Here is a 12,687-nt window from a genome sequence, read left to right as displayed (position 1 = left end):
AACTTATGATAAAAATTTGAATGCACACTTTTATCTGGGAAATAGTCCCAGGAAACTCAGGAATAGAATGATAATTAAGAATAGAGGCATGGAAGAAAAATAGTAGTCATGTTAGTGAGCAGGTTATTCCTGTCAGTAAGTGTTAGTCCTTCTAAGGAGTTCAGTGAGACTCTGTAGTACATGCCTTAGAGTTATCCCAATCAATGTGTGAGAAAGCTGATATGCCTATATCTCAAATCCCCTCTAATTGGTTGAAAGCTACACACAGATACATGAACATTCTGATTTGCCCCAACATAAATAATTTCAGGTAATATTATTCTATCACTATATACTGAATGGATGAGTGCTGGGCAATATGGATGGGGCACTGACAGCACTGGATATGGTGGGTGGCAGTAGCATATTAGTGATTGGCTTCTAATTCCAAATGAAAAACCTTAATCTCTGAATTAGTGGAAGACTGTCATTATGTTTGATAGAATCCTAGTGAAGAAAGAGAAGCAATTAAAATTTCAAGTTGACCATTCATTCACTCAGTTATCAACATACATTTAATGAACTTCTAATGTCTGTCAGGAATTAAGCTAGATACTCCTATTATAATCATTATTTTACCATCTAGAATTCATTCTGTTGGAGCACCCAGATATGTAAATCCATAATTATAGTACAAACTAGTACAGAGTTTCTACAAGAAAGATACAGAATTCTACACAGGGAAGACACAGAATTCTACAGTTTTTTACAGGGAAGAAACAGAATTTTAATTGACTAATTTACTGTAAGCCAGTAGTAAATAATAATAGGTCTTCCTTTAGAAGGCAGTAGTGGAGTTGGATATGTAATAGGAAGGAGGGGTGAGTTTTTGTGATTAAAAAGAAGAAAAATTTACAATGGCAAGAAAAAGAATGGTTAGGCACAGAACAGAAAGGATTCTTTTATACAACCAGTATAAAAAGTATGCAGATGTCTGGGATGTAGTTCAGTATTAAAACACTTAGTATGTGCAAGGTCCTTGGTTCTATCCCCAGTGCTGGGGGAGGGGGAGTGCTCAAAGAGGTGTGTAAAGAGCAAAGACAGTGGATAGGATGGTAGCAGCCAGAAAATGAATGGTCATGTATGTATGATAAAGATGTGGGATTTAATCCTTGGGAAGATGGGCAGCGATTGATTGATTTTAGCTGTCATTGGAAGTTAGAAGAGAGAAATTTTGATTTGCATAATAAAATCAGGATGGGTTAAAGATTTTTGTCTGCTTTAAAAAGATCACTTTGGAAATACCATGGCTGAATTATTGGAGAAGAGTGGTTGCAATGCTGGATTCAGAATGATTAGCCCATTAACATAAGTCAAATGAGAAAATGCGTCATGAAATCCATGACTGACAATTCTTTTCTTTCAATACTAGAAAAATATTATGCCATCATTTCTGACCTCCATTATTTCAGATCAGATTTCTAACGTCATTTGAATTGGGTTTTTCTCTATAATTAATGAATTATTTCTTTCTGTCTGATATTCAGATGTTTTCTTTGTCTTTATTCTTCAGAAATTCAGTTATACATAGTGGCATAGATATCTGTGTATATATCCTATTTGGGGTTTGCTCAGGTTGTTGAATCTATAGGTTTATGTTTTTTGCTAAATACTGGAACTTTTTAGTCACTATTTCTTCAAATGCTTTTTTAGTCTCACTTTCCCTTTCTTTTCATTTTGAAATATTGATGACGCAAATATTAGCACCTTAATTGTTCCACAGGTTCCTGAGATCCTAACTTATCCCCTACTAAGTTTAATTGTCTCTGTTTTTCATATTTGATAAATTCTACTGATCTGTTCTCAGGTTTTCATTATATACACTTTACTATTGAGCCTTTCCAATGAAAGATTATTTTATTTTTGATTTTTGTTTAATTTATTTTTAATTCAATAATTTCCATTACTTTTATAACCTTTATGTCTTTGCTTACTGTTTTAATGTATTTCAAGAAATATATAATTGCTTGTTGAAACATTTTTAATTCTTTGTCAGAACTTTCCAACACCTGATTTATTTAGTGTTGGTGTATGCTTATTGCTTTTTTTATTCACTTTGTGATTTTCTGGGTTTAGGTATGATGAGTGATTTTCAATTTCATTTTGAACATTGAGTATTATATAACTCTTAGTTTTATTTTATTATTATTACTTTCTTAGCAGGAAGTGTCTCTATATTGAGGTGTAATGTGAATGTATTGTACAGCTTTTCAGTGGGCCTTACTGACTCCACCTCAGGAAAAGTGTGTCACAGACTCACACTGACTTACTGCAGACAGATGGGAGAAAAGTTTAGCTCTCCAATTAACCTTGCTGATATCTTCCCAAAGAAAGTAAAAACAAAACTTGTTGCCTAAGTGGGAGTAGGAGCTGTTTCTTAATGTGCTCTCTGACACCAGAGGAAAGAAAAGTGAATCATCAACAGGTTTTTTTTCACACCATTCCATCTTGTTGATGCTGGGTATAGGTAGCAGTTCAGATCTCCATTGGGTACCACTGACACCAGATATTATCTCTAACTTTCCATATTTCATTATCCTTGATAAACTAAGCCTCCAAGACTGGGTGGGGACATAATGTTAGCCCTGTCTGGTCCTACCTCTTTAGGTGACCTTCATGCATGAGACTGGAGGCTTTAACTCACCACTGAACCACATTGAAAGAACTCTGGCAAGTGAAATTGGAATCCTATCTGCTTTTGGAGGACAGAAGTGGGATGGTATGGAAAAACTCCTTACTTGGTCTTACTTAAATTAAGGCATAGAGGATGGATGCAATGCAATTTTCCATTACTGTTTGGCTGTAGTAGTATTGCATGTATTTCCAAAATGGTTTTCCCCTTTCCTCATACTTTTTCTTGGAGGAATGTTTTTATCTTGGAATTTAAAAAAAAAAATTTAATTTTTTGTATCTGTTGGTGGACATGTCTGGGACATTTAGGAGGTAACAAGGAAAAAAAATATCATTGCCATGTCATTCTTCAAGTCCAAAGGTCTTTAGAATTTACACCTTACAGTGTTTCCTATGCTTGCTGTTGTTGATTTTTTATTTTTTAATATTTTTACATTAAGCTTAGCACTTTAGTTGTAAGTGCAAACACCAAAGAAAAATGGGGCTACTTCAATTTGTCAAAATCAGAAGTGTGGAGGTCTACTGATGTTAAAAACTTCTGCTAGCCATAAAATGAACTTCAGTGATATAAACCATACCCTTTAGGAATTATTCTGCTATAGAATATGGCTTTTCAAGGTAGCAGAGGAATCAACTGAAATAGTTTCTCAGAGGTAACAAAATTATTAATTTGATTTTCATACTTTCAAAGTTAAGTGATCTTCAAGGTGAAATGTACAGATAAGCAAGGGAATAAGACTAAGATAATCATTTGTAATGAATTAGTGTTGGATTCATCAACATAAACTCATGGTTGGCCTAATATAGTTATGCATGGCAATATATACAAATATTTATAGATATGTATATATACAAGGTTTTTCAGCTTGGCTTAGTCAGCTGAGAAGACCTAGAAGCAATTTCACTCTAGTAGAAATGAGTATGCCTAATAATCAGATCTTGATGTCTAATGCCATTCTCAAAAAAAAAAAAAAAAAAATAACTAGAACTTCTTGGAGAAATGGCCAATACTAGGACTGGGGCAGGAAATATAAAAGATGAGTCTAGACATCTTATAATGCAAGAAATTGAGGAAGTGATTAAAAATAAATAAACCTACCTTGAATCATGTCAAAGTAGCACAGGAATAAACTGAAAGAGTTTGCAATAGGCTAGGCGCTGTGGTACATACCTGTAATCCCAGAGGTTTGGGAGACTAAGGCAGGAGGATTGCAAGTTTAAAGCCAGCCTCAGCAACTGGCAAGGTGCTAAGCAACTCAGTGAGACCCTATCTCTAAATAAAATATAAAAATAGGGCTGGGGATGTGGCTCAGTGGTTGAGTGCTCCTGAGTTCAATACCTGGTACCAAGAAAAATGAAAAAAGTTTGCAGTGGCCAAGCTGGACCTCTGAGTAAGAAAAATAAAGATTTGGAATAATGTAATCCAAAGTCTGAAATAAAAGCCTATATATATATATATATATATTCAGTATATGTATGTATATGTAGTATTTACATACATATAAAAATTTCTGTAAAATTAAAACTGTTCTAAAAAATAAAATCTATTTTAAAAGTCAAGCATTTTGTTCTTTTATGATTATGTTTCTGTATCCCCTAATGAATGTGTAAATTTGCTTTACCTTATTAATATTGATACGGGAGAAAAAACTTTGTGACTCCAATTCAATAAGCAATAATTCTTGATATCAATTTTTTGTAAGAAGCTTCCAAATAAATCTAAGTAAACTGTTTATGAATGCTGACTTTATGTTGATGGTTTAACCTTATATATGGTTAATATGTGCTGTGAGCATGATTTCACTTTAAAAGACAGTGATTATCATAAACATTGATTATAGGCATTGTCTAATAAATGCTGAAATATTAGTGCAAGATGCAGTAATAACTTTACCTAATGTATTTTATGTTATCAAAATAATTTAGTGTTATTTAATCCTGTAAAGGTTTCACTTTTCTACATTTTCCACTCATCTTTGGCCCCCAACCAAAAAAAAAAAAAAAAATCACAAGGAAAGGATATAATAGGACAGCATGATCATGAATTTAAATTGGGGACTCATTTTGTCAGCACTTGTGGTTGCCAATGATACTGGCACGTTACTTTTATAAATCCCTTCCATGATAAAATCCAAATCTCCAAAGCAGCTTTCATTGACATGTAGGTGCCTAACAGGCATATGGCATACAGCTTTGTAGTTAGATATATGAAGCACTTTACCTAAAGGTAAAATACCATATTGAAAAGGGTATTTCTCTGTTTTTTACTACTCAAAGGTCACTCACTATCTACTTTTTATCCACCAGCTCAGAAATGTCCCAAAAATATAGGCTATGTATTTGTAGATAAATATTTTATCTTTAGTATGCATCATTCCACATTATTCTATTGGTATAAATATGAAAAGCATCATGTAATTTTGTGCTTAGCATTTAGAAATAGTTAAAATAAATTAGTCACCACATTTTTCTTTTGTGTTTTTCAAAACAGAGCAATTCTTCATATACTGCCCAAGGGAACATAAGTGATTTGGCCATTTTTATCCCTGGTCTGTTTTCTCATCTCTTCTACTATACCATATTTGTTCATTTTTCTCAAAAGCAGGGGGTTCAAAAGCTTAGGTTAAATTAAGACTTAATAATAAAAAATCTGTGGTGCATGCCTATAATCCCAGTGATTCTAGAGGCTGAGGCAGGAGGATTGCAAGTTTAAGGCCAGCCTGTGCAATATACTGAGACAGTGTCTCAAAGGTAAAATACAAAAGGGCTGAGGCTATATAGCTCAGAGGTTAGTCCCTATTACCAATTATAATAATAAAGTAATAAAATTACTAACTGCATATTGAATGTGTGCTTTGCACCTGGCTCTGCAAAAGAAACTCTTTTCACATAATATCAGACAAACCTTCAAAATAGTCCTTCTGATTAATCTCTATTTTACAGATGAAAATAACAAAGATAAGAGATTATTTGCCTAAAGTAAGATGGTCCCATAACTAAAATGAGTTAGAACCTTGGACTTACAGTGCCAGAGTATGTGCTTTTAATCAAAGTAAGTGAGTATATCTCTTTGTGTGTGAAGAAAGAAACTATAATAGAGAATTTCTGAGAAATGGCAAGAATACTGCCAGGTATCCGATAACCAATAATCAGGAACTCCTACCTACGAAATAAGTGTTCATCGTATGGCTGAATATTAAGGATTTCTCAGTTTTGAACTAAGAAATCATAAGACTTCTAGAAGTTGAGTCGATCCTTATAATAAAAGGCCAAATTATAATTCAGTAACTAAAGAGTTTGAATATATTAGATGTGTTCATATCAGCAAGTTTTCATAATGTGGATAATAAGAGGATTAAGAAATTGGCAAATGCACCTACAGACTCATTTGTTCTCATTTCTGGGAAAGGAAAGATAAATGAGATTAGTAGAAAGGAATGGCTAGGAAATTTAGGTAGTATGCTTAATTTCTACTCCAAGAAAAATATGGCCAAAACAAAAAAAATCTTAGAATGACCCTTTTAACACAAGAAGATATGGCTTTCTCTACAAAATAACTTTGAAGTGTGAATTGTCAAATTAAGTCTAATCCTCTCTCATACTGGATTGCTTGCTTACTTAACAGTATGAAACTTTATATATTGTAGTAATTAGAAAGTCTTAAAAAAAGGAGGTACAAAAAACTTCTTTAATACTCCTTAAAAAGCAAAATTATAAAAAGAATCATGTTAAATAATATTTGAAACAGAACATTTTCATTATTAAAAGATTTAGCTTAGTGTTATAGAACTTTAAATATTTTATTTTATTAAATAAATATTGATATGTTTACATAGTTTTTACAAGATAGACAAATTTCTTCATTAACCATTATTCTATTTTGCGACAGTCTTGTAATTAGAATTTTAACAAATGTGTAATTTGCTACAAAGTGAATATAATTTACTAGATCATTTCCCTATTGTTGGCAATTAAAAGTGTTTCCCATTTTTTGCTATTACAAGTGGCAGGACAATGAGCACTTTATAATTTTCTAAATATAAATTATTTTTAGAGTAATTTCCAAAATTAAAATTGATGTACAAAAATTTTGAACACTTTTATCTTACTAGACATTGCTAATGAATTACTTTTCAAGTAATAAAACCAAATTAGATTCTGAAGAAATTGCCAACATAAGATATTATTTTTTATTTTGGTGTTAATAAACTGGAACCTCATATTCCATTTCTTTGAATGTTTTGATTACTATTGTTTGTGTATGTGAATATATGTTCACACACATATCTATATATTTCTCTCATTCTTTTCTGCTTCTTTTTGTAACTTATGTCCAGGTAGCTGGAGAAAAACTGGGCAGAGCAAATTGGAATTCCAATACATTAATGATTGCCTATCTCAAATGAGCTTTCAAGATTAAGAATATTACTCTGACTCACCAGTAAATTCTTTCTCATTCCCCTTAAAGATGATTTTTTTCATAAATCTTCCCCACTCTCCTCAAATTTCCCTCTGTCCTCTTACTTTCCTTTCTCTCAGCTAATGAATTGCCTCAGATCTCATTAAGAAAACAGGAGCTGGTAAATGACCCACTGTCAAATCCATTAATTTATTTGCATCTACACTCATCTTTGAAGTCCCTTTTATTATGAGAGTTAAAATTAAAAAGTAATTTCTATGGCATGTAGCCACTTTTCCATTTGTTCTCATTTTATCAAGAACGTCACTACAACTCACCTACTCTTTATGAATTATTCCCATCAAAATATAAACTTATACTAGGCTGGTAACTCCTTAAAATTTTAGAATGAAAATATATCTTCATATATATTCATTATCCAATTCATATATAATTAAAATTGTTATCTTCACATATTGTTTCCACTTCCTCATGTTCCATTTACTCTGTAATGTACTTCCGTCTGACTAACCCACCCCCACATTTCTCCACTTCTCTGAAACTTTTACCTATGCAGGGAACTCGTCATCCCCATGTCACTACAAATAGTGGAAGCTTTTTGTCCTTATATTTCTAGGCTGTGTTCTTCTATTAAAAAGAAAATAAAATAACAAACAAAAATTGTTTTATCATTCTATGCTCTTACACTTTTACAATCTTCTACCTCAGTATATTTTGTTGCCCCCCTTTCATCTAATTTCTAAATGTTCTGATTTCATTTACCTTGAAATTAAATTATTAAATCTAAAAGACCAGAAAGCAGTGGAACATTTTGTATTGAATATGAACCAATAAGTCATACACTAGCAACTATGTATGACTGATTGATTCTACTGAATGAACATGTTTTTTTTATTACTCTTACTCTTTTCTTTCAAAAGAGAAATATTTCTCTTGTAGTGTTTCTCATTTTTTCCTGTTCCTTCCTATATTTATTTATTTGTTCAGAACGTTTCCTGAGTATCTACCATGCTTTTTTGAAAATTTTAAAAGATTCACTAGTGAACAAGAAGTGCAAAGTTCTTGTTCTTAAGCAACTATCCCAGATGTATGGAGGTAAAGAAATGAACACATTTCATTTAGTGAAAGACATACAAATGTATAATTGGGTAGAAAATTGAGGAGGCCAGTCTCTCTGGCTAAGGTAGCAGTATTGGCAATTCAAATGAGATGTAAGTGATCAAAGAGAAACCGATATAGGCACGAAAATTAAAAAAAAAATGTAGTCATGATATTGCTGTATCTGAGGACTTAAAAAGACCTGGAACCAGGTGAAGATCTGAAAAAGATGGTGGGGGTAGCCACAGCACATAGTGCTCATAAGTCTTGCTAAATATTTTATGTGTTACTCTCTTTTTAATAGATGGTCTTTGAAGGTTTTAAGCAGGCCAATGATATCATCTATTTGTGCTTTTTAGAAGATTACTTTGATTATTGAGTCTTTAAACAAAAAGTATGCCTCTGTGAAATGTGAGTTGAAATATAATGAATTTTAAAATATCAATGAGTTAAAAAGTAACTGATTGACTATCACAATTAGTCCCAACTAAGCTACACTAACAAAAGCTTGGTGATCCTGAGATTCTGGGAAATATTAGATTAGGGAAACCCAGCTTTTTTCATATTAGTATGATTTTAAAATTCTATCTGTTTGGGGTCCAGGATTATTAGAACTGAGAGGTGGACAAGGGATTTAGAGTAGGAAAAAAGATCTTGTAGGTAGCTGCTATTTCCCTTTTAGTGGGACAAGTAAATGGTGAGGGGTTGATTACCCTCCTGGGAGTGAATTTCTTAAATGTTAGAACTAACAAATGTGCTATTTGCTGAAAAACTACTATGTATTAGGCACTAAGCTGGGAATAGGGATGCAAAGGAGACAGTTAACATTATGAGCAGCTGTTACTTGATAAGAGGCGCTGTGCTAATGCTTACCGTGCATCACCTCATTTCAATTTACACCATAACACTAAGAGGTAAATGCATTTATTATCCCATTTTCCAGATAAGAAATCTAATATTTTAAAAGTGTTTCAGTGATTTCTCCAGGGTTACATAAGTGCATTAGGGTGTAGGCAGTATTTAGACTCAGAAGATCTGATATCAATTCCAGCTCTCTTAACCATTATATTATTGCCTACAAAGACCCTATTTGAGAAGTCCAAAATAATACATTTATGTGCACCAATCTTAAGACTTCCTGGCACAAATTGACTGTGTGGGAAGGCCTGGGTTTATGCAAGATGCACTTGGAATGAAGAAGCTTTTGAGGGAAGGTCGCAAAAACATTCTCTCCATATTATAGGGAAGCAGAAGCAAGAATAAATTGGCTTAAGGCAATGGGGTAAGCTAATAGCATGATGATGAGAAGCCAAGGAGTTTTTTTTCTTTTGTTCTGTAATTATTAAATTATATACTTCAAAATATCAAAAGAAAACCATTGTATATTATGCAGTTGTGAACCCAGCTTGAATCCTGGCATATGCAGATATAACATTGGCATTTAGATGTAGTTAAATACAAGTCTATATTTTTAGCTATAAAGCAAAATAATTTTCTAATATATATATACATATATATTAGGAATGTCTTCAGAGAAAATATTTGAAGCCTATAATCTAAGGGGAAAACAATTTTGCAAAAAGATCTTTCAGAAGAAGCAAGTCCAACAATGACAAACCTTTAGTGAGGTTTGTACCAATACAGCATACCTCATGTTGTTTATCTGTGCATTTTTCTGGAAGGTAGTCAGTGTCCATCAGTTCTCAAAGTGATAAAGATTCACACTGAGAAGGAAGAAAGAGCTTTGCTCTGGAATTAGATCAGCTTAGGTACCTACTTAACTCTAATTAGGTACCAATCTTAATTTTTCAAAGCTCATTTCCTATCTACAAGTAGGAATTTCATTATCTATTACAAAGAGATGTAATGAAATTAAATAACATATATAAAAATCTATATATTCTATCAGACTATTAGAACATGCCTACTATGAGCTGAAAATACTCTGCTTCCTTAAAATGGATGAAACCTGTCCTTTTGTTCTTCATGGTAAGTTATTGGTTTAAATATCAAAGCCAAAGTTACTTAAAAATTATTCTTGTTCTTTCACAGTCCATCTGCTACCCCAATGTATTCCTTTATGAATCAAGTCTCAATATTACCAAAATCTATCACTTTAGCTATGACTGTTCATGTTTAAGGTATTTCAGTGTGAAATAAGTCATTATTCAAAAGAATCGCTAATGTGGTTTTCTTGATGATTTCATTGAGACATAAATACATCTTAATTAGAATTAGTTTTTGAAGAAGAGGAGAGCAATGAATCAAACTGTGGGTAAGAAAACCTTTTATTTCTGTACAAGATGTTATTGTCATTTGCTCTGGATGGAAAAAAGACAGCTTATATTTAGTCTAATTTATGTTTCATGATTTGTTTAAAAGAAAATGTCATTTAAATTTAGAGTGATAGAACAATTGAGTTTTCTTTAAATAGAAATGCAGATTTATAATTTTCTTAGTGAAAGTAGGAAGACTGTTTACTTTGCAAGTTCCCAGACTCTGCTTGAGTTTTAAGACCTAAACTCTAAAATGCAAACATAATCAGTATTCCAGATGTGGCAATCAGGAAATGATTTGTGTGCCAGCAAACATAACACATGAATAGTGAAAGTCAAAATGATGCCAAATGTGTATGAAAGTAGACTACATAAAATTATACATTACCTTTGCAGATTAATTATAAAATTCAGAAAGACGTGTATGATTTGTTCTTATTTAAATGCAGAAAGCAGGATCAGATTATCTGTTATGAAATTGGTACAATGATATGACCAAAACTTTTTTTTGTCCTGAGGACTGAACTCAGGGATGCTTTACCACTGGGCTACATCCCCAGTTCTTTTTATTTTTTAAGACAGCATCTCACTAAGTTACTGAGGGTCTTGGTATATTGCTGAAATTGGCCTCAAACTGAAGAGATGAATAGGTAGCAGTTTATTTTTTCCAAACTATAAGGAACCAGCGTTTAGTTTTTATCAAAACCTTAGTTTCGGGTTATCAGGGCCTGCAGTTCCTAAGCAAACAATACAATGCTTACACTAGTACTGCTTCCCTTCAAAGAACAGCTCCTCAGAATAGCCACTAGGTCCTCTCCCTTCTCTCCTGAATGTCTTGGTCAAAGAATCCAGAAAACCTCTTTTTATTTCATAGCTAGTACCTGGTCATGTTGATAATTCAAACACCTTAGCTATTTCCTAAGACAGGTAGTATATATGCAAGATTTAGATGTAGCAAGTGGTATGGTACTTGATCAACCCTGCCACAACCCCTCATGCCTATAAAATGCTTAATGCTCAGTTTTTAAGACAGTATGAAGCACCAGTAACTGCTAACCAGCAGTATTCTTACATCATTTTTATTTAAAGTAACCTGTTTAAAACAAAGAAAGAACTGCATTCTTTATGTATTGCTTAAGGATTCTATGTTTCTTCCATACACCTGTATTCTTTGTCTTCAACTGAGGTAAAAGAAATAAATATTTGTTAATTATTTACACTGAGTGGGGCTCAGGATTGAAACTGGCCTGGGTTTAAATTTTAGCTCTGTCATTTACTTAGACCTCCCTGTGCCTCAGTTCTCTTACTGTTAATAATTATTTCAGAAACATTCTAAGGATTATAAATAATTAAAATAATGTTTAAATCCAGAAGAGGCATCCATTACCTGATTTGAAGTGAAATACTTAGTAATTTGTTTTTGTTTTGAGAATCTAACATTGAGGTTATTAAGTCAGAGGAGAGGTAGAAATAATAATGCTGAGGTTTAGGAAAGCTGAAATTTATCAACCCAAATTAGCATCACAGGTGATTTTTCATGGACTTGATATACATGATAAACACTCAATTTGTGTTTATCTGCATTTCTTCATATCAACCAACCAATAGCACACAGCATTTTGCAATGTAACTCCAGGCTTTTGCTCATACAAAACCAGTCAAAACTTATAATTGGTAGAAGAAACTTGGAAACAATTTTATGATCAAAAGAACTGCAGTTCTTTCTGGAATACAGATTATTAACCTGGAAAAGGACAAGCGATATTTAAATGAGGTTACAATTTAGGTCAAAACTAATCATGTCACTACCTGTTTCAGTTTAGTGGGATTGAAATTCTTGACATGACTGTCCCTTTCAAAGCAGGAATACCTCCTAGATAACCTGCAATTGAAGAGCCTCAGTCACTTTTTCAAAAAATGGGTATGTTAATGCCATTATGACAAGAGTATTATGAACATTAATTTCTTTAGCAACCTTACCTCAAAGTAATAAATCTTTCATTTCTTTTTCCTTCTTATGTTCTTTCTTTATTTTTTAAATGTTTTATTCTAATTTGTTATAAATGACAGCAGAATGCATCACAATTCATATTACATATATAGAGCAAGTTTTCATATTTTTGGTTGTATACAAAATACATTCACACCATTCGTGTCTTTTTCATACATGTACTTAGGGTAGTGATATCCATCTCATTCCACCATCTTTTTTTTTTTTTTTTT

The 12,687-nt window shown here is 32.5% G+C and overlaps 1 protein-coding gene across 1 annotated transcript in view; it reads right to left on the bottom strand.

The window, feature by feature from the left end:
- The window catches only part of Pkia (cAMP-dependent protein kinase inhibitor alpha), a 91,216-nt gene that overhangs the window by 38,915 nt on the left and 39,614 nt on the right, over positions 1 to 12,687 (bottom strand). The gene's annotated exons all lie outside the window — the stretch shown is intronic.

Source organism: Marmota marmota, unplaced genomic scaffold (genome assembly GCF_001458135.2).
Source record: "Marmota marmota marmota unplaced genomic scaffold, marMar, whole genome shotgun sequence".
Lineage (NCBI taxonomy): Eukaryota > Metazoa > Chordata > Mammalia > Rodentia > Sciuridae > Marmota > Marmota marmota.
Note: the sequence above shows the minus strand (reverse complement) of the source record. Positions and strands in the feature narration are given on the sequence as shown.